This window comes from Rhincodon typus, chromosome 16 (assembly GCF_021869965.1).
Source record: "Rhincodon typus isolate 14 chromosome 16, sRhiTyp1.1, whole genome shotgun sequence".
NCBI lineage: Eukaryota > Metazoa > Chordata > Chondrichthyes > Orectolobiformes > Rhincodontidae > Rhincodon > Rhincodon typus.
In genome coordinates, this window is record NC_063347.1 from 6,943,028 (window position 1) to 6,965,052 (window position 22,025).

A 22,025-nucleotide genomic window follows, 5' to 3' on the forward strand; every position below is an offset into this window, starting at 1 on the left:
CTTTCTGCTCCTATGATACTGCTTGGCCTGCTGTGTTCATCCAGCCCTGCACCTTGTTGTCATTAAGTGATGATCTCCAGAGCTGAATAAATACATGGGCGATGTAAGGGGTAGAAGTATAAAGGTTATAGGGTTTTGGTGGGGTTGGGTGAAGAATGGTTGGAGGAGTTATGCGTGCAGCGTAAACAGCTTTTGAACCTGTTGATGAAAATGCTTTGAGCCACGGATATATACGATTAATTAAGTCAACTTCTGACGTTATCACCTTACGGATTCCTGAAGTTTTATCCCTGCTAATATAAGACAAAGAACCCAGGGACCCAGGTAATGTTCTGGTTTCGAATCCGACCGAGGCAGATAGCGAAATTTGAATTCATTGAAAAAAGACCTGGAATTAAAAGTCTAATAAGGAGCATGAAACTGTTGTCAATTGTCAGGGGAAAAACATTAATGTCCTTTACGGAAGGAAACTGGTATCCTTACCTGGTCTGGCCTACATGTGACTCCAGACCCACAGCAACATTAACTGCTGGATGGCAATGATTGCTAGTCTAGTCAGTGACACCGACACCCCATGAATGAACTGAAAGGACGTGTTTCACGGAGATCACAAATCTGCAGCCCTCTTCAACTTTCGTCAGTTCCTTTCCCCGTATATAGTACGTTCAGTTCGCCAGCCAGTTTATCCTGTGTGAGTGATTCTCCCCCTGTGACCAATAGCCAGCGGGATTGTTTGACCATGGAAATCTATAAATACAGCCTTGGCTGAAAAGCAGGATAGGATAGCAACCCCCTTCACTGTGCTTAGAAAGGAGGGACAGTCTTACAAGAATATTTTGTAGTCAAATCTTTGGACCTTGTACCAGTAAAAAAATCCTGATGTATTGATGTTTTGCGCTTGTATAGATACTTACTTGAATGCTCAGGCCTTGATCACCTTGGTTTCCCTGCCATGAAACAAAAACAGAGGCCTTGGTCATTGGTTTGATTTACGATCAAGACTGAAATGATGTTCACGGTCAATTTGAGCCTAGCAGCTGATTGGTCACTTTCTAATACAATACTCAGAGTACACTGAGACAACCTTACCTTCCTTCCTTCTCCCTCTAGCAGTCCCAGAAAGCAAGGGGAACATTTGCTACAGATACCACATTGATCTGACTGACTAGAAAACTTTTCTGCTCTTACTGCTTCCAAGAAGCATTTGCAGGCTGATGATCAATCGCTTTGGCTCTCTTTTGAAACAAAATAAAGGTCCTCTGAAAAATACAAATAATGCTCCCTCACCTCCGTCCCCATCAAACATTCCTGGGACAGGGGCAACAAGGGGTCGAAATACTGAATAAAGTTTTCTCTACTCATTTGAACTGAAATTAAAGTTCCCCGACATTGTACCCTTAAACGCTCTTGGGATAGGGACAAAGGATTAAATTACAAAGTAAACTTTCAGCCCTGTCCCCATCAGCCAATCCTGGGACAGGACAACAAGGGGTTAAAATATATAGGAAAAATTCCTTCTATTCATTGGGATTGAAAATAAAGCTCCCAGCCTCTAAGTCCTTCACTGGTATTTGAACTCAGAGCATCTGGTGCACAGATATGGCCACTAAACAACACGTCACGAGACTGCTAACTCAAGGTAGCCTTAAAACTACCCATACCACACAGTTATAAATTTGACCTGTCCCTGATCTTAGCTGATCCCATGTTTCAGGTTTCCTTGCAGTCTGGGAAAACCGTTAGGCTTGTAGAGATATACAGCAGAGAAACAGACCCTTGAGTCCAACTTGTCCATGCCGACCAGGTATCTTAAATTAATCTAGTCCCATTTGCCAGTATTTGGCCCATATCCCTCTAAACCCTTTCTATTCATATACCCATCCAGATGCCTTTTAAATGTTGTAATTGTACCAGCCTCCACCACTTCCTCTGGCAGCTCATTCCACACATGCACCACCCTCTGCGTGAAAAAGTTGCCCCTTAGGTCCCTTTTAAAACGTTCCCCTCTCATCTTAAACCCATGCCCTCTAGTTTTGGACTCCCGCACCCTCGGAAAAAGACCTTGGGTATGCACTCTTATGATTTTATAAACTTCTATAAGGTTACCCCTCAGCCTCCAATGTTCCAGGGGAAAATAGCCCCAGCCTACTCCACCTCTCTCTATAGCTCAAACGCTCCAATCCCAGCAACATCCTTGTAAATATTTTCTGAACCCTTTCAAGTTTCGAAACATCTTTCCTGTAGCAGGGAGACTAGAACTGAATGCAGTATTCCCAAAGTGGCCTAACCAATGTTTTGTACAGCCCCAGCTCCTATACTCAATGGCCTGACCAATAAAGGTAAGCGTACCAAACACCTTTGGCACAACCTGTCTACCTGCACCACCATCCTCAGGGGAACTGCGAACTCCAAGGTAGATACAATAGTGACTTTTAAAGGGCATCTTGACAAATACATGAATAGGATGGGAATAGAGGGATACGGTTCTGGAAGGGTAAGGGTTTTTAGTTGTGACGGGCAGCATGTCAGCGCAGACTTGGAGGGCCGAAGGGCCTGTTCCTGTGCTGTAATTTTCTATGTTCTTTGTCTCTTTCCTCAGCAACACTCCCCAGGATCTTACCATTTATCTTGCCTTCCCTTCAGACACAGCTTTCCCATTGGTCAATCCCACGCCAGCCACGGTGAAGAGTTGCTACTTAGATTAAGATGCCACGAGACGTTTATCATGTTGATAATGTTGCCTGCTGTGTTACGGAGGAGTGTCCCTGTTGAGATGCTTCAACATTTTCCATCCTCACCTGGGAGTTACAGGATAACTTTGTGCTCTAGAAATCTGACTATCGCCTGGTAGGGTTCCTCCCCCAGGCCCAGACCCTGTTTCTACTTCGGAGGAATGTGGAGAGGAAGACACAGGTTTAAGATACATCCACAGGGAGGAGATGAGTAGAATTTTATTGGCAGTGAGTTGTGCTCCAGTGAGAGCTGCCTGGAAAGGTGATAGCACCAAATTCTATAGAGACTTCTGAACAAACAGTGGAATAAATGCTTCTGAAGGGGAAAGTCTGCAAGGACAGTTGAGGAAAGAGCAAGCCAACTGGGACTAAATGGATAGCTCTTTCAAAGAGCTGGCATCAGCCAGAGTGGGCCGAATGGTCCCCTCCTATTTGGTACAATCCTATGAATGGCCTCGCTCATCTACGATCACCATGTCATCAGATCAGAATCTGAAGCCTCTTGCAGATAGTGGTGGTGTCCTATCTCTGAGCCAGGACAGCCATGTTCAAGACTAGCTGCATTACGATAAACGAAAAGTTGTGTTTTCTCGATGTTGAGTGCACTGTGTTAGCCGACAGCAAATACACTCGCACCCCCTCTTCCCCCCAACACTCAAACAAAACATGCCAACATAAGAATAATTTGATAGCCAGACTGACCTTTACTCCAGGTGTACCAGGGGGTCCTTGTGGCCCTAGTGGACCCTTAAGAAGAAGAGAAAGATGGTTAGTACGGTGTAAATAACAGCAGCCATTTTTGCTCTAACACCCACGTTTCATGAAGATCATTTCAAGTCAACTAGTGTGCGAGCATTTTTCAGTTTCTTTTGTGAGATGTGAGTGCTCCATTCCTTATTGACAGTGGGCAGTTCAGAGACAACCACATTAATGTGGAGTCACATGCAGGCCAGACCAGGTAAGGATGGCAGATTTTCTTCACTTAAGAGACATTAGTGAGCAAGGTGATTATTTTTAAACTGGGAGTCTCCATTAGCTTAATTTCTTATTATAGATCTTTATTGAATGCACCTTTCACCATCTGCCATGATAGGTTTCAAACCAACATCCCAGAACGTTAACCTTGGGTTGAATTATGAGTAACATTAACACTGTGCTGACGATGGCCTAGTGGGTATTATGCTGGCCTGTTAATCCAGACACCCAGCTAATGTTCTGGAGACCTGGCTTTGAAATAAAAAATGTCTGGAATTAAGAGTTTAACGATGACCACGAATCCACTGTCGATTGTCGGAAAAACCCATCTGGTTCACTAATGCCCTTTAGGGAAGGAAACTGCCATCCTTACCTGGTCTGGCCTACATGTGGCTCCAGACCCACAGCAATGCAGTTGACTCTTAAACTGCCCTCTGGGCAATTAGGGATGGGCAATAAATACTGGCCTAGTCAGTGATGCCCTCATCCCATGAATGAATTTTAAAAAAATTCTCCGAGTGTTACGACATTTTGGGGTCAGGATTCCAGTAAAGAAAATGGCCCAGTTTTGGCAAATGATGAGCAGAGAAGGTGAGTGGACTCCCTGACCTCTTGGCAGCACTCCTGGGATTTCCCGCTGTGCTAGAAGTTGAACACAGGTTAATAACAGGAGTCTATTATATTCTATCGATCACACCACAACAACACTGGGTGCTGTGAGCACAGTTCTGTTGCTAATAACTAACAGGGCTAAGGTATCAAGAGAGTGGGGTTTAAAACCAGCATTCCTCCAATTCTGACTTTGTGTGAACTCCCATTCTCTCTCTCTCTTCCACAACCATTTTCCCCTCCCCATGCCCATCACTTGTGGCCTTGTAGACCCTCTGTAAAGCTGAAGGTTAAGGAAGAATTGTCCCGAGAAGCTATTTTCCCTTAGTGAGCTTGGATTTTGCTCTGGGTTTCTTGTCCTTCGCTGGAGTTAATGTAGATCCAGAGCCTGGAGATGGGATAAAATGTTTATATTGTAACACTTCGAGCACATTGTGGGGTTGGTTTGATGTTCAGATTGATCTATTCCTCATGTCAATCTCTATACATGAAAGGGTAATAAAAAGTTTGAATATTAGAAAGTACTGACAGGCAGTAGATGTGAATGTGTAATAAATTGATTGAATATTATAATCGCGTGTACAGATTTGAATGGGATTGGATAATATAGTCATGTGTACTAAATCAGAAACTGCACAGGATACTGTTGGATAGAGATAATGTGTAATGTTTCTATTGCAAAACTGTTAGCTATAAAAATTATACAAAACTTTTAAAAATTTGTTGACAATTAGGGAGTTCTGTGCCTCTTCGATGGCTACACTCTCATGCATGCATGAAGGAATGCTTAGAAAAAGGAAACCTAAGTTTTGTTCAGTTTTTAATCGATCAAACAGTTAAAAAATTTCCCATTCAATATGAGTGTCAGAAACAATCTTGTCAGCCTTATTGCCTGCCTGGTCTATTGACTCCAGACAGTGACATTCTGCCACGTTTGGGGAAATAATAACGACAGACTTTGGCCCACCTCCTTCTGAGTGTAATGTGGGACAGACAAAACAATACAACTTTGCCACATGTCAAAAACACAATGGAAGTAAAAGGATGGAAAACCAAATAAACTGCTCCGGGTTAATTTGAGACATAGTTACTGGAGATAATAGCCACCCCGAGTTGGATTGTTAAGAATCTGCACTTACCTGGGGGCCTTGTGGGCCAGGGTCTCCTGGGTTACCCTAATTAACAAACACACGTTAGTCAACTTGCCCAGTTCAAGTTTTAGCTCAATCAGTAAAAGTAATACACACTCATTCTTTTATAGTAACTCTCTCTAATGGGTAAGGCCTTACAATGGACTTACCTCTTTTCTGTCCCTCACTCACTGCCTCCATTTCACTCCCCCCACCCCACAACAGACCATTACTAGTTTCATCATGTCCCTTTGTTTTGTTGGACTACACTGTCATGGTCACATGGTTCTGAAGGGTTAATATTCATTGGCTCTACCAATCCTACTTACAGGAACATAAGACCAGTAGGCCATTCAACCCGCATAGACTGTCCTGCCATTCAATAAGATCATGGCTGATCGAACACTTCAATGCCATTCACTCACCTCTCCCAAACCCACAATCCTGAATGTCACTAATAATCAGAAATCTATCAATCTCTACCTTAAACATACCCAAAGACTGAGCTTCCATAGCCTGCCTCTGGTACGGAAGTCACAAAACTCTGAATAAAATCATTTCTCCTCATCTCAGACCTAAGTGACACTCCTGCTGGTTTTAAAGTTTACCCCAGTTCTAGACTCCCTTAACAGGGAAAACATCATACCCTGTCCATCCTTTTAAATATTTTGAAAGTTTCAATGAGATCACCTCTCATTTTTTTTTGAAACAGTTGAGAATAACAGGCTCAGTTTGTCCCATGGAGACAGGGAGCTCTACTCTATCTTTAGGAGGGAGCAGATGTATCTGTACCAGCTCCCTAAGGTCCTAATAATTCTGCCTGACCAAATGTAGTTGGACATATTGCTATCTATAATAAACCTCCCAGTTATCTGAGGATATGCCTGCTCTATGGATACTCCACATGGTGTATCCTTTACCACTAACATTTCCATAAGCTCAAGGGAAAGCAAAGACAAAGGTGGAAGAGTAGCAGTGAACCACTTCAATCCACAGACTGGTAGAGGTGGCAAATACCACGAGGTATCAGGAGTGGCCGCCTAGGAAAGTATATGTTGCCTAAACAACTATTCTTCTGAATGAGCCTGAGTATTGAATTGCTGTGGGGAACATTAGACCTTGCTCTAATGTGCGCCATCATGGATTTATTGCCCTAACTTTGTAAGTTCCTGGCTACGACGGGAAAATCACACCTTAAACAGCCAGAGAAAGCACTGCAGACCCACAGTCATTGTGCTCAGTGGTGAAGCTGTGTTCAATAGTGACGCATTGCTGAAGATTTACGTTCTGCACTCACCGTTTGTTTGTGTATAAATTGTAACTGTTTGAAATTTGGCATTCTTACATTTGTTCTGATGAATGCAAGATGAAAAGATGAGTAACATGTCTCTCTTTTCAGTGACTGTCTGCACACTCAGGTTATGGGACCTGCGACTGGAAGAGTCCAGAAATATTTCCAACTGTTTACAATTACTCCATGTTGGCTACACTGAATCTATCCACTCAACACAAAAAGGATTTTCATTTCTTCAAGAGTAAGAATCTTGGTGACATTATAGGTTCATAAGGACTGAGATCATTGGTTAGAGATCAGTTCTTCAAATATGTATCACCCAGACATCAGCCCATAAGATTCGAAGATCCTTAAGAACAAATTGTCATAGAGTTGTACAGCACAGGAACAGATCCTTCGGTCCAACTCATCCATGCCGACCAGATATCCTAAATAAATCTAGTCCCATTTGCCAGCATTTGACCCATATCCCTCTAAACCCTTCTTATTCATGTACCCATTTAGATGCCTTTTAAATGTTGTAATCCTACCAGCCTCCACCACTTCCTCTGGCAGCTCATTCCATACACGCACCATCTTGTGCGTGAAAAAGTTGCCTCTTAGCTCCCTTTTAAATCTTTCCTCTCTCACCTTAAACCTATGCACTCTAGTTTTGGACACCCCTACGCTGGGAAAAAGACCTTGTCTATTTACCCCATCCAGGCCCTTCATGATTTTATAAACCTCTATAAGGTCACCCCTCAGCCTCTGATGCTCCAGGGAAAATAGCCCCAGCCTATTCAGCCTCTCCCTATAGCTCAAACCCTCCAACCCTGGCAACATCCTTGTAAATCTTTTTTGTACCCTTTCAAGTTTCACAACATCTTTCCTAAAGCAGGCAGACCAGAATTGAACATAATATTCCAATAGTAGCCTAACCAATGTCCTGTACAGCCGCAACATGACCTCCCAACTCCTGGACTCAATGCACTGGCCAATTGATGAATCCTGAATGGTTTATCAGCAACAGTCCTTCTGCAACTAGTATTAAAGTCTGATTTCTTACTGGGATGAGGCCAGACACGTCTTGTTGGCCCATGTTTTCAGAGGTTATGCAAAGCCTTGGTGGATGAAGATCGGGGTACATTGATAGTTGGAACATTTCCCTGGTGTCACTGAGTGTATGTGGAAGTTCTTTAGCACGAGGGGGAAGCTGCTCGTGACAAGAACCCTGTGCTAGGATTTTTATTTTAAATGTGGAGAGATTGTTGTGTGGCATCTGACATGCCAATAAACTGCCCTAGTCTTATCTTAGACACATCAAAAGGATTTACAGATTGACAACCAATCCATCTGGCTGCTTCAGGGAAGCACCTTCCATCACCATCGAATCTTGAGGTGGGACCTGAACCCTGACCGTCTGGCCCAGAGGTAGGGACATTACCCACTGCATCACAAGACCTACCAACCACCAGATACCAATGGTGGGGTTGGGTACAGCTCCGAGCTAAGAATGTTCAATTTTGACCATGGGAACTTGCAAAAATGAAAAGGTCAAAATTGAGATTGGTGGATTATTGCTCGATAAAAGCATTATGGGTCCCAAGGCAGGAGGACAGACGTCACTATGTAGATCAGCCATGAATGGCAGAACTGACCCAAGGGGCTGAATGGCCTACTCCTGTTCATATGTTCCTACTAGCTGCAAACATTGAGATTACCTGACAGAGTAGGGACCAGGAAACAACTCGTGGTTTCTTTCTGACAGGTGTGGGATACTGACTGTGCTAGTGCTCCTTTAGTGAGCTCCTTTACATCTCTTTTCCATGGGATAAGTAAATACACAGTACTGCACCTCGACAAGTCTTTTAGTGAATTACAATGCCCCATTGACATTACCTTCAAACTGGAACCCTCTGCTAGACTGTATGTTAGTAACTCTCCAAATCCTCTCTCAATGCTGCACAGTCACTCAGTAAAAAGCTGCTGTCTTCAAGAAAGAGTGCATGGCTCATAATTTAGCTCCAAACACAAACTGGGTCAATTGACTGAGTTCCCTGTGATCAGTAAGGGATCTGAGTAAAATGGGCTTGGCATGTTGGTTCAGTAGTTAGCACTGCTACCTCACAGCGCCAGCGAACCAGGCTGATTCCAGCCTCGGGTGACTATCTGTGTCTGTGTGGATTTCCTCTGGGAGCTCTGGTTTCCTCCTACAGTCCAAAGATGTGCAGGTTAGGTAGACTGGCCATGCTAAATTGTCCTGTAGTGTCCAGGGATGTACAGGCTAGGTGGTTAGCCATGGGAAATTTGGATGTATGGGGATAGGGTGGGATACATGATGGGCTGAATGGCCTCTTTCTGCACCTTAGGGATTCTCTGATTTCCTCCTTACCTCCTGTTTAACAGACACAGAGCAACGAGTCTCTGGCTCTTTTACTGCATTCTAAATGTTTTCCCTCTCTTCCCTGTTGATGTTGGTACTGGCTACTGTCTTATAATCAAATTGTACAGAGGGCAGCAGCTCTCCACTATTTACCAGAGTGCCCAGTCATGTAATTCTTGGTGCTGGGGCGGGGTTTGTACGTTAAAGGGAGAGATAACAGCTACCAGCTGATCTTGTTCTTTAATCCATGCGGACGTTGGTCAGGTTATAGGCAGGAATGAGAACTCCCTCCTTTCCCAGTTGCCACCTACAACATCCTGTCACCACTAGCCCAACTGGAGTTCAGACCTGGGGACGCTTCTTGAACCCCAACAGCTAGGCAGCGTGTTTACCCACTCGGCCATGGTGAGGCTCTCCGACTACCTTTTCCACTTACATAGTTGCCCCTTCGAAGGATAGTCTAGGAAATGGCCAACTGTGAAAGCCGACGGTGTTCCTCCCGTGAGGGAGAAGGCAGTAAGCAGCACTATTGTCACATGCACAATTGCGGGAGTGAAAAGCAATGCTGGCACACCTACCGGACGACCCAGTACTCCAGGGAAGCCTGGTAATCCCTGCAAACATTTCAGTCATGCCAAACAGAGTTAAGAAGGGAAACAAAAACAGAGAGAGTTGTCTGAGCAAAGCAGATTCACTGTTGGCGATCAACATACGTGACTTCTGAAGAGCTGTAAAATAAGAGGCTGGTAAAATGTGATGCGGAAAACCAGACTGTGGTGACCCTTTCACAAGACAAAGACAGACAGAGACAGACAGGACTGGAACCACATTGCAATGCCACACTAAGTGCCTACTGGGTACCAGCTCCTGGGCTACTCCTTGTAGGGTCACATTTATGGTTTCAATTCTAACACCCTAAAACCTCACCCAATCACATTTCCAAAGATGTTAAGTCCTTGCTGGGCTATGGTCCAAAGGACACCAATATCTTCTGAAAGTGACCCTTGTGCTGAGTTCTTTCAACTCAAGGGGACAAGGGGACTTTCTATTCATCCTGTCCATGCCTTTCATAATCTTACACACCTCTAACAAGAGACAGGCAATCAACGCTGGCCAGTCAGTGTTGCCCATGTCCCATGAGTGAATTACACAAAAAAAAATCCCCCTTCAACTTTCTCTGTTCTGAAGAAAACGACCTGAACCTATCCAACCTCTCTTCATCGCTGAGCTGTGCCTCTAGCGTTCCCGACATTTAGCTGAAGGACCCAAGAATGAAGACTGGATGCAGTGAGGGAAGTTCCTTCACTTTTTATACTTAAGTTCAAAATGCAGTCTGGGCTATGGAATAAAAGTCTCCTTTTTTCCAGCAATATACCCTGTTCTGCCTAGATTCAAGGAGGACACTTCATTCTTTGTAGTGTCATTGAGACTATAAACTGTGGAATAATTTCTTTTTTTTGTATTCATTCACAGGATAATGGCATCGGCATTGCTGGCCAGGCAGCATTTATTGCCCATCCCTAACAGCCCAGAAGAGTCAACCACATTGCTGTGGGTCTGGAGTCACATGTAGGTCAGACCAGGTAAGGATGGTAGTTTCCTTCCCTAAAGGACATTAGTGAACCAAATAGGTTTTTCCAACAATCGACAATTGTTAGACTCTTAATTTCAGAATTTTTACATTGAATTCAAATTCTACTATCTGCCATGGCAGGATTCGAACCTGGGTCCCCAGAACATTATCTGGGTCTCTGGATTAACTGTCCAGCGATAATACTGAAAACAAGAGATGCTGGAGATCACAGCAGGTCAGGCAGCATCCATGGAGAGACAGCAAGCTAACATTTCGAGTCTACATGACTCTTCATCAGATCTCCAGCATTTTTAGTTTGCAGTACAGATTCCAGCATCTGCCTAATTTGCTCCAGCGATAAGACCTCTAGACTATCACTTCCCCCAAATTCTCCTCATCTTTCTCTACAGTTCTTTTGCTAATTATCTTACATTTGTGACATCTGACTACCAACGCATTTGCTAGAGGAAACTATTTCCCCCTATTTGTTCTTTGAAAACCCCTCAGAAATTTATTAGATCTTCCATTTCTGGTCCAAGGAAAACAAAAAGCGAACGTCTGATTTACATTACGTCCAATTTTCCAGTCACCAACAAGAAATGGGAGCATTGTGAATCCTGCACAATCCCCTCTCACATCAAATGAAATCTGCGCTGTAGAAAGTTGATCCATCTATTCCTGTTCCAGGAGCTGGATATCCGAGCAGGCCGTGGATTCTAGCTGGCATTGACAGTACTACCAAAGCAGAAGCAGCTTTGCAATCCAGTGGTTCTGGTCTTACGAAGAGTTAATGGTGTTAGTACACTACAGACTGGACACAGAGGCCTAACAAAGGCAGAGACACTAATTGTCCTGGGAAAGTTGTTTAGCCCATTCCAGCACCAGGCCAACTTATTTGATGCTGTGAGGCAAATTTGGTTTTACTTACGGGAAGGCCAGATAGCCCTCTGTACCCTGGTCGACCCTGAATTCAGGAAAATAAATGACACAAGACAGTGTAACAAATAAGGTCAGAATTCGGTCACTCAAGACAGCACTCACTCAGACGCTACAATGAACAGAAGAAAAAGACATTGTACATAATTTTTAAACTGATGGGAAGTGGGATTTCAGCTTTATTATACTCATTTAACAGGTCTGTCCCAATTTTAACACATTATAGGGCCTTTAAAAGACACATTTTAAACCTTTCAGCCTTACTTAATGAATGTAGTTATTTATCGGTATGGGATCAAGTTAGGAACAGGTTGAGGGAATACCATAATAAATCAATGACGAAAGGAGTGAAATGATAGAAAGGAAGAGTGAGAAATTTAAGATAATCGCATAGAGCAAAAAAGATGGACAAAAAGAAGGTTTAAAGATCAAGGGAAGCAGGTAAATATAGAGATCAGCAGAAAGAGAGAGAGAAAGGGATGGAACAACTGACAGAGATAAGGTGGGGCAAAATGAACAAGAAAGAAGGATATAGTGAGAGATAAAAGTGAGAGAAGGCCAGAAGGAGAGAAAGAGATGTGATGAGACGGTAGAAAGATAGATTGGGAGATAGAGTACAGGTCAGAGAGTTAGGGATAGAGATAGAGAAGTACAGATCATGAAAGAGGGACTGAGAGATAGAGAGAGAGAGAGAGAAATGAGAAAGGAAGTGATAGAAATTAACATGCAGGACAGAAAACAATAGAGAAAGGTGCAGATAGAAAGAGAAGTGAAATGAAGATTGAGAGAAAACAGGATCAAACAAGAGATTGAAAGGCACAGGTAATGATTTACAGACAGATGTAAACACCTTTCATCTCTCACTGGTGTTGTAATGCAGTTCTAAAACAAATGCTGCACTCTTTAATTTGGGACCATTAAAGGCTTGGTGCTCAATGTCTAGATCCCAGTGTTTGTTTAACAGAATAACATTTAATCACAGATAACTCGCAATTAAGCTTATATTATCCAATGTTACATAAAACAAAACAATATTATTGGCTGTTGAAATGCCAAATAGAAACCACTGTTGTGGTAACATTATTGAATGAACTGAATTAACAAAAATGACAAGGCTTTTGGGGTAAGACAAATAACAAAGGAGACAGCATTATCAAACAAGTAAGGACAACACAGAACACAAAATCTCTGGTGGACCCTGTTAGGATGGGAGACACAATACCGATTTAAAGGGACATTGTTGTCATTTCTCTCATTCATGTGTGATAAGGGGTGGGCTGCTCTCATGACTTTTAGAATGGTTTAAAATGCCTTATGTATGACCATGATAAAGAAAAAAGTATTGATTGCTATAGGTTAGATTGATTGGGCAGCGCAATATTGTGCACTCCAACCGTGAGCAATGCCAGATGCTAAGGGAGGTCAACACCCTGAGAACAACTTTAGGAAAAGGCTGAGGAAATCAGTGGAGGGTTTTTTTTACACCTGTCATAAAGGCAAATTAGATTTCCAGCCAATTAGTAGATTCATTTGAACAACAATGTCCCCCAACAGGGGGTTTAAAGAGTGGATTCTTACTGTCAGCCCAAATGTATTTTAATTTTTCTGCGTTGTTTTATTAACATAGCATTTCTTTAACATAATAATTTATTCCTGATGCATTGAGCACAATAAGCAACACGCTCTCTCTCGTTTGGCGGATGCTGTAACAACAGCTTCACAAATGATGGATGAAACAGCATTCAACTCACCACAGTCCCCACCCTGCCAGAAACAGGGTGGGCACTGAGGATTGGGAATTGCTAACCGACTCCTTCATGAAAGATATCACCCAAACTTACCTGAAATTGGGCACAGAGAGGGCATCTGTCCCACAGTCAAAGTTGCACCTTGATATTACCATTCTAGCAGCAGTGCGTACCATGTGCAAGATGCACTGCAGAAACTCACCAAGGCTCCTTGCTTTCCAAACCCACAATCACTTCCATCTAGAAGGACAAGGGACAGCAGATACATGGGAACACCACCATCTGCATTTCAAGTCACTCACCGTCCTGACTTGGAAATATATCGCTGTTCCTCCACTGTCACTGGGTCAAAATCCTGGAATTCCCTCCCTTAAGGGCATTGTGGGTCAACCCACAGCAGGTGGACTGCAGCGGTTCAAGAAGGCAGCTCACCACCACCTTCTCAAGGGGTAACTAGGGATGGGCAATAAATGCTGGCCCAGCTAGTGATGCCTGTGTCCCTCGAGTGAATGAAAAAAAAAGGATGCCCAGGAATCATTCTCTAAAAGAGTACTTTGTTGAGGGGTTTGGCCCACAAGAATATTCAGACCTTCCCTAGCTGCTCAGGGATCTCTCTGCCACCCACCCGAAGGCAAAAAAAAATAAAGAAGTCACCCAGAACTAAGCATACTGGTCCTCCATTTTGAAATATACACGACAAGTCAGACTAGTGTCTGTCATTCAACAGTTTCATTACTTTTTCCTTCTGGATAAAGGGCGGCATGGTGGCTCAGTGGTTAGCACTGCTACCTCACTTGGTCGCAGGCCCTGGTTCATATTCCACCCTCGGGTGACTGTCTGTGTGGAGTTTGCACATTCTCCCTGTGTCTGCGTGGGTTTCCTCTGGGTGCTCGGGTTTTCTCCCACAGTCCAAAGGTGTACAGGTTCGGTGGATTGGCCATGGGAAAATGTCTAGGGATGTGCAGGTTAGGTGGATGAACCGTTCCCACTTGGATTCAATCTGTTTCAATGCTCCAACTAAATGACGAGGAGCCCTCACTGGCTCTGAATTTAAACAGTGGCTCAAGTCTAAACTTCTAAATCTGTATGATGCAGGAGCTAGGTGTTACACTGCACCAGTACCATCCATTCCTGACAGGAACTGAAAGTCTTCTGTACAAATAGCCTTTATTAAGGCAACTGTTTGGCTTAGCAAAGGTTGTCATCTGTTAAAGTGGGTTTGCTTGAACATTCTCGCTTCAATCATGCTCAGAAAGACCTTGATTCAAGCAAACACTCTACAGTTTCAACGTAGTGATTGATTTCGGTCTCTCTCTGTGAGAGTTACTTACTGGCTTTCCTTCCAGTCCTGGTTCCCCTGGGAGCCCCTGAAAGACAAAATCCAAAATGAGTCAGAGCAAGTCTGGACGCTAAGTTTCGAACTTCCCAGTAAACCTTCTCGCTTACTAATACAACAGAGGCTTGGACATCGTTCAAGGAAGTACATAAAAAACATGAAAGGAGCAGGCCATTCAGCCCTTGAAGCATGGTCTGTCATTCAATGCGATCATGGCTGAACTCCTAGCTCAACTTCACTGCTCCCATAACCCATGACTCCTTTTAACGTCCAACCTTCCGTCATTCCCAGCCTTGAATATACTCAACAATTGGCTGACATAGCCACAGAATTCCAGGGATTCACCACTATTGTGAGAAAACATGCCTCCTCTTCTCAATCTGAAATCCTTTATGTTGACACTACGACCTTCTGTTCTATAGACCCACCTGCGATGGGGGGAGTGAACATCCTCTCAGCACCTCCTGTGTCAAGGCATCGAAAAGTTTTATACATTTCAACAAGATCACATCTCCTTCTTCTGAACCCCTGACCCATTCTACTCACTCTCTCCTCAGTTGACAACTCAGGAATCAGCTGTGGAAAGCTTATTTGGATAAATGTGTGGTGTTGCGTTTTGATAAGGGAAACTAAGACAGAGCTTATACAGTTCTGCTAGGGCCCTGGAAATGTTGTTGAACAGAAAGACTTTGGGGTGCAGGTGCATAGGGTTCTGGGGAAACTCTGCTAGTCTGGCAGCATCTGTGGACTGAGAAGCAGAGTTCATGTTTCCAATCCAATATAACTCTCCTTCATCTTCTTCTTCAGTTCACCAGGAAAGCCCAACACAAGCTGGAGGAACAGGAACTCACTTTCTGCTTTGGCACTTTACAACCTTCAGCACTCAATTCTCAAACAACGATGGGACAGAGTACAGAAAAGAGATAGCGAGCTTAGTGTCATGGTGTAAAGACAACAATCTCTCCCTCAATGTCAGCAAGACGAAGGAGCTGGTCATTGACCTCAGGAAGCAGAGTGGAGGGCACGCCCCTGTCTGTATCAATGGTGCTGAGGTGGAGATGGTTGACAGCATCAAGTTCCTAAGAGTAATGATCACCAACAATCTGTCCTGGTCCACGCACGTCGACTACGGTTTGAAAAGCATACCTACTTCCTCAGGAGGCTAAGGAAATTTGGCATGTCCACATTGACTGTTATCAATTTTTACAGATGCACCATAGAAAGCATCCTATCCGGATGCATCACAGATTGGTCTGGCAACTGCTCTGCCCAAGACCACAAGAAATGACAGAGAGTTGTGAACACAGCCCAGTCCATCACACAAACCAGCCTCCCATCCACTTACTCTGTCTATACTTACCACTGCCTCGGGAAAGCAACCAACATAACCAGGGACCCCTCCCACCCCGGTTATACTCTCTTCCACCCTCCTTCGTCGGGCAGAAGATACAAAAGTTTGAAAACATGTACCAACAGATTTAAGGACAGTTTCTTCCTTGCTGTTATCAGGCTTATGAACAGACCTCTCATATATTAGAGTTGATCTCTCTCTGCACCTTCACTGTAGCTGGAACACTATATTCTGCATTCTGTTCTATTACCCTGATGTACTTATGTAAGATATGATTTGCCTGGGTTAGCAATACCTTTCACTGTATCTCGGTACATGTGACAATAATAAATGAAAACAAATCAAACCAAATCAAAATTGGAGCATGAACACCATCCTCCATTGTGATTACAACCTCCTGCAAAATTTTGTTTGCACAGACTTGCTCTCAGCAAAACTGACCTTTTTTTTATCACTCGACATCGACATTAACAGCTTTTGCATCTCTCTCTCTCTCTAATTTTATGAACAGTTCCTTTGCCACTTGCTCAAGGTGTGCTCACTCGCTGTTACACTGACCCCATCTGCTCTACTTGTCAACAGCATAAAAACTATCCTTCAATTCTGAAGAGTCATATTGGACTCAGTACAGAGCTTGAAACTGAAATACTTATTGTGAGCAGTTTTGTGCCCCATATCGAAGGATGTGCTGGCGTTGGAGGGGTCCAGAAAAGGTTTACAAGGATGAAGGGCTTGTCATATCTGGAGTGGTTGAGGACTCTGGGTCTGTACTTGATCGAGTTTAGAAGGATGAGTGCGAATCTGATTGAGACTTACAGGATACTGAGAGGCCCGGATAGAGCGGAGGTGGAGAAGATATTTCCACTGGTAGGAGAAACCAGGGCCCAAGGGCACAGCCTCAAAGTGAAGGGATGACCCTTTAGAACTGAGATGAGGAGGAATTTCTTCAGCCAGAGGTTGACAACTCTGTGAAACTCCTTGCCACAGAAGGCTGTGGAGGTCAAGTCATTGAGTATATTCAAGACAGAGTTAGATGGGTTTTTGGTTGCAAAAGGGATCAAAGGTTACAGGGAGAAGGCAAGAGAGTGGGGTTGAGAAACTTTTCAGCCATGATCGAATATGGAGCAGAGTTGATGGGCTGAATGGCATAATTCTGCTCCTGAACCTTATGTTCTTATGGAAACATTAACTCTGTTTCTCCACAGAAGATGCCAAACCTGCTTGGTTTCGCTAGCACATTCTGCCATTATCAAGCAGGCATTAGCTTTGGTCTCTGGATTACTATCTCAGTGTCAGCTCCGCCCCGTAAATAACTATGTTTGCAATTTATTCTCGCGATGACAGGATGCACTCACCGGAAAACCATCCCTGCCTTTGACACCAGCTTCGCCTCTTTCACCTCGGTCTCCCTTTGCTCCTACGTCACCCTACAATCAATGGAATGTTTTAATTAGACAGTTTGTAGCAGATATCAACAGGCAAGCAAATAATGAGGAAAGAATACACTTGAGTATCAAAATCACATTGCCCAAGAGCAGCAAATACAATTGCAAAATCCTAAAAGCGATTATCTGTACAGTGCCCTCTATACCTGATACCGGTTACTATCTGAGGTTGTATAACGTCAACCCAATGACTGATTCCTAAGTAAAACGATGACCATGCTGAAACTGGCTTTTATAACTCCATTTAATGATATAGCACTATTTTGTAGCTTTTTTTCCCTTTCTCTTGAATTTGAATTTTGGTGTTGAATATTCCCAAAAAACATTGCCCCCAAATACCTGACCCAACCCAAGTTGTCTCCAGCTTTAACTCTCCTTTGGCTTGAATAAAAAACATCGGTGGTATGGCACTTTTCAATTTTATTCTGTAAGTTAATGAGGCCAGTCGTTGCGTTGTATTGCCATTATTTGTATAATGGAGTGTCCACAATTGTGCAATCTATTTTTAAAATTTGTTTTATTATTTTATTCTTTTCTATTTTAAAGATTGGGCTGTGTAAATATGTAGGTGAATATGGGGTAAGCTGTGACCTAATGTTGAGCTCAGTAGTGATGTGTTACGACTCTGCGAGAAGGTTGGAGCTTGTATAGCACACAGCTTGTTGCTTTGTTGTGTTACCATTGTGTACAGATTGTCGATAAACATTTAAAAGTAACGACAACAGACATTGCTGGAAAAACTCAGCCGGTCTGTGCAGAGCAAAATAAAGTAAATATTTCGAATCCGATATGGGCCCTTCAGATATGATAGGGGTGTTTAAGGAACTTTTAGATAAGCACGTGGATATGCAAGGAATGGAGGGATATGGATCAATGGCAGGCAGAAGGGATTAGTTTAATTTGGTGTCAGGTTTGGCACAACATTGTGGACTGACGAGCCCGTTCTTGTGCTGTACTGTTCGATATTCTACGTTCTTTGAAATTGCTCTGAGTTCCAAAGAAACATCATATGGGACTCAAAAACAGAAGTTGCTGATAAAGCTCAGCAGGTCCGGTAGCATCTGTGGAGAAAAAATCAGGGTTAACGTTTTGGGTCCAATGACCCTTCCTCACTGGACCCAAAATGTTAACTCTGGTTTTCCCTTCACAGATGCTGCCAGACCTGCTGTGCTTTATCAGCAACTTCTGTGTTTGTTCCTGATTTACAGCATCTGCAGTTCTTTTGGTTTTTATCGTCAGGGACACAAATCGGTAACTGTTTCTGTCTCGACACATGTTACCAGACTTTCTGAGTTCCTCTAGCACTTTCTGCTGTTATTTCAGATGTCCAGGAATGGCAATGGTTTGATTTTAGTTGGTTAAAAATATCCCAGCACCTGGCCTGTGCTTGTACGAAGAATGCGCATTAAAACAGGTCTTTAGTTTTATTATCATCATAATTCAGTACATGAACCATGATCATGTTTCGGAAGGCCAGTTATCTATCTATCTCTCTGTAAATGTAGGAGGCTACAAGAAACTTACTATACTCAGACCTTATCTCCTTTTGGTCCAACTGATCCAGATTGTCCTCTATCTCCCTGTGAAACAGAAAACCAGATTCAATACAACACAGGAGAAGGAACCTAAATTCAAAACTAATTGAGAGAACAATATTTCAGTGAGTGAATGGTCTAAGTGTAGAACAGGCTTCCTGAGCGATAGTGGGAGCACATCCTTTCAATGGGATAAATTTCATTCAGATAATAACATCTTGGGATACAGAACAATCTCTCCCTAAATGTCGGCAAAACTAAAGGAATGACCATTGACTTCAGGAAGAAAGGAGAAGAACATGCCCTCATCTATATCAATGGAGTGGACGCTGAGAGAGTGGACAGGGTCAAGTTCCTCAGAGTGACGATAACTAACAACTTGTCCTTGGCTTCCCTCATACATGGGATGGTCAAGAAGGCACAACATTGCCTCTTCTTCCTCAGGCGGCTCAGGAAATTGGGCATGTCCATAAGATCCCTCGCCTACTTCTACAGATGCACCATTGAAAGCATACTGTCCAGGTGCACAACGGCCTGGTATGGCAACCGCTCTGCCCAGGACCCTAAGAAACTACAGAAGGTGGTGTGCATAGCCCAGGCCATCATGGAAAGCCAGCCAACCATCCATCCATGGACTCCATTTACATGTGCTGTTGCCGCGGAAAGGCAGCCTACATTATTAAAGACCCATCACACCCTGGTAATGATCTCCTACAGCATCTTCCATTAGGCAGAAGATACAGAAGCTTGAACACATGCACCAACAGGAAGAACAGCTTCTTCGTGGCCGTTATTAGACTGCTGAATGGACTTTCTTCAAATAATGCTGATCTTGCCCAGTGCACCTCCTGTGCAGCTGTAACCTTGTATGTCTCACTCTGTCTAATTGCCCTGTGATCTGTATGTTTGTTATGATCTGAGTGTACTGCTTGCAAAACAACAATTTTCACTGTACTTAGGTATATGTGACTACGAGAAATCATATCAAACCTAAATATCATTTCATAGAGGAGCTGGGGAATATATTTCCCTTGCCATGGCCACTTTTAAAGGTAAAGTTACAATAGTCCCCTCTCTCATTACAGAGAGATGGCTGGTGGTGGTTTATCCTGAGGGGCACTGTGTCTCAAGTAGAGAAGGCAGGACCTTCATGGTAACTTCACTCAGTGCAGGGGAATTGAAGCCACACAGTTCACATCACAAACCAGTCATCCAAGCTGACACTTATTCCTAAATCGTAAGGATACAAAGTGATCACAGAATCATAGAATCCCTACAGTGTGGAAGCAAGCCATTTGGCCTATCCAGTCCACGGTGACCTTCTGAAGAGCATCCTATCCAGACCCACCCCCTACCCTATCCCTGCATTTCCCATGGCTAACCCGCCTATCATGCATATCCCTGGACACTTAAGGGCAATTTAGCATGGCCAATCCACCTAATGTGCACATTTTTAGACTATGGGAGGAAACCGGAGCACCCGGAGGAAACCCACGCTGACACGGAGAGAATGTGCAAACTCCACACAGACAGGCGCCCAAGGGTGGAATCGAACCAGGGTCCCTGGTGCTGTGAGGCAGCAGTGCTAACCACTGAGCCACCGTGCCACACCAAAACTTTGCGTGTGATCGAATGGAGCCGGAAAGAGGATTATGATCACTAAACATCCTCATATGTCTTCATACAACGTCCAGCGTGTTGAACTGCAGTCAAACACCATGAGCCTGACATGATTTGAAGACAGGGGAGGCAATGGCCTCGTGGTATTATCACTGCACTGTTAATCCAGTGACCCAGATAACATCCTGGGGACCTGGATTCAAATCCCGCCATGACAGATGGTGGAATTTGAATTCAATAAATACCTGGAATTAAGAATCTAGTGATAACCGTGAATCGATTGTCAGGGAAAGACCCATCTGGTTCACTAATGTCCTTTATGGAGGCAAACTGCCATCCTTACCTGGTCTGGTCTGGCCTACATGTGACTCCAGACCCACAGCAATGTGGTTGACTCTTAACTGCAATTTAGGATGGGCAATAAATGCTGGGTAGCCAGCAATGCCCTCATCCCATGAATGAATAAAGGAAAAAAAACACAAGTCCAAGTTACACCAGCACCACTGCTAACAGTGGTCACTACGTTAGACAACAGCTTCAGGGAGAGTGGATGGGCGCTGTAGACCAGGGAAGATGGGGGACAGGAGCAGGTGTGGTGGTGGGGTCTTACTGAGAGCGCCATTGTTGCGTCAGCAGTTTTGGCAGCTGGAGGGCCATGCCTCAGTGCAGAAGGCCAATGGGGCCCTTCTGGTTGACCTGCCAGTATCGCCAAGGGGTAGCTGGCAGGAAGTGGCTCTTAACTAACTGCCTGGCAGATGGCAAGCAACCAACCTCCCTACCACTGGTTACATGACATTGTGACTAGAGAAACACTGGGTGCCCCTTGGGATATCTTCCCCTGTTAATGTGCCAGCTTTTAAACCCTGATTTCTAACAGACCTCAGGAGTACCAGCCCAGTGACATTCCCACTAACTCGCCTCATAAATTCACACACATTCAAAGCAATTGGACACTTTATCTTAATTTTCTATTGTCTGGGGAAATTAAACTTTCGTTTTGCTTCAACGTAGTTTCCGTCACCTGGGCCTCCAGAACCATTGTAGAGGTAGACCTTTGAATAAATTGATCTTTGATTGGCTGAAATCTGGTTGCCGAGGATCTTGTTTTCAGCCAATCCAGTGTCAGAACCCTAAGGCACAAGTCGCTTTGGAAGTATGGCCCTCTTTTACTTCTGCACACTTGCAACATGTAAACTGTCTTCAGACATCAGAAACCTGAAGGTACATGGCCAAGATAATCCATGCGATACGTTTCCCAAAAGAATTCCCAACTGTGTATAGAGAGATAACAAGGTGTAGAGCTGGATGAACACAGCAGGCCAAGCAGCATCAGAGGAGCAGGAAGGCTGACGTTTTGTGCCTAGACCCTTCTTCAGAAG

The 22,025-nt window shown here is 43.8% G+C and overlaps 1 protein-coding gene and 1 long non-coding RNA gene across 2 annotated transcripts in view; both read right to left on the reverse strand.

Annotated features, from left to right (window-relative positions):
* The window catches only part of LOC109916444 (collagen alpha-1(VII) chain-like), a 260,704-nt gene that overhangs the window by 77,685 nt on the left and 160,994 nt on the right, over positions 1 to 22,025 (reverse strand). The gene's annotated exons all lie outside the window — the stretch shown is intronic.
* On the reverse strand, positions 914 to 19,073 carry LOC109915541. Its single transcript, XR_007263927.1, has 7 exons — positions 19,027 to 19,073; positions 17,402 to 17,473; positions 14,691 to 14,726; positions 11,604 to 11,639; positions 5,456 to 5,491; positions 3,435 to 3,479; positions 914 to 947 (listed from the first exon to the last, which is right to left on the reverse strand). It is a non-coding gene; the product is annotated as an uncharacterized LOC109915541 (long non-coding RNA).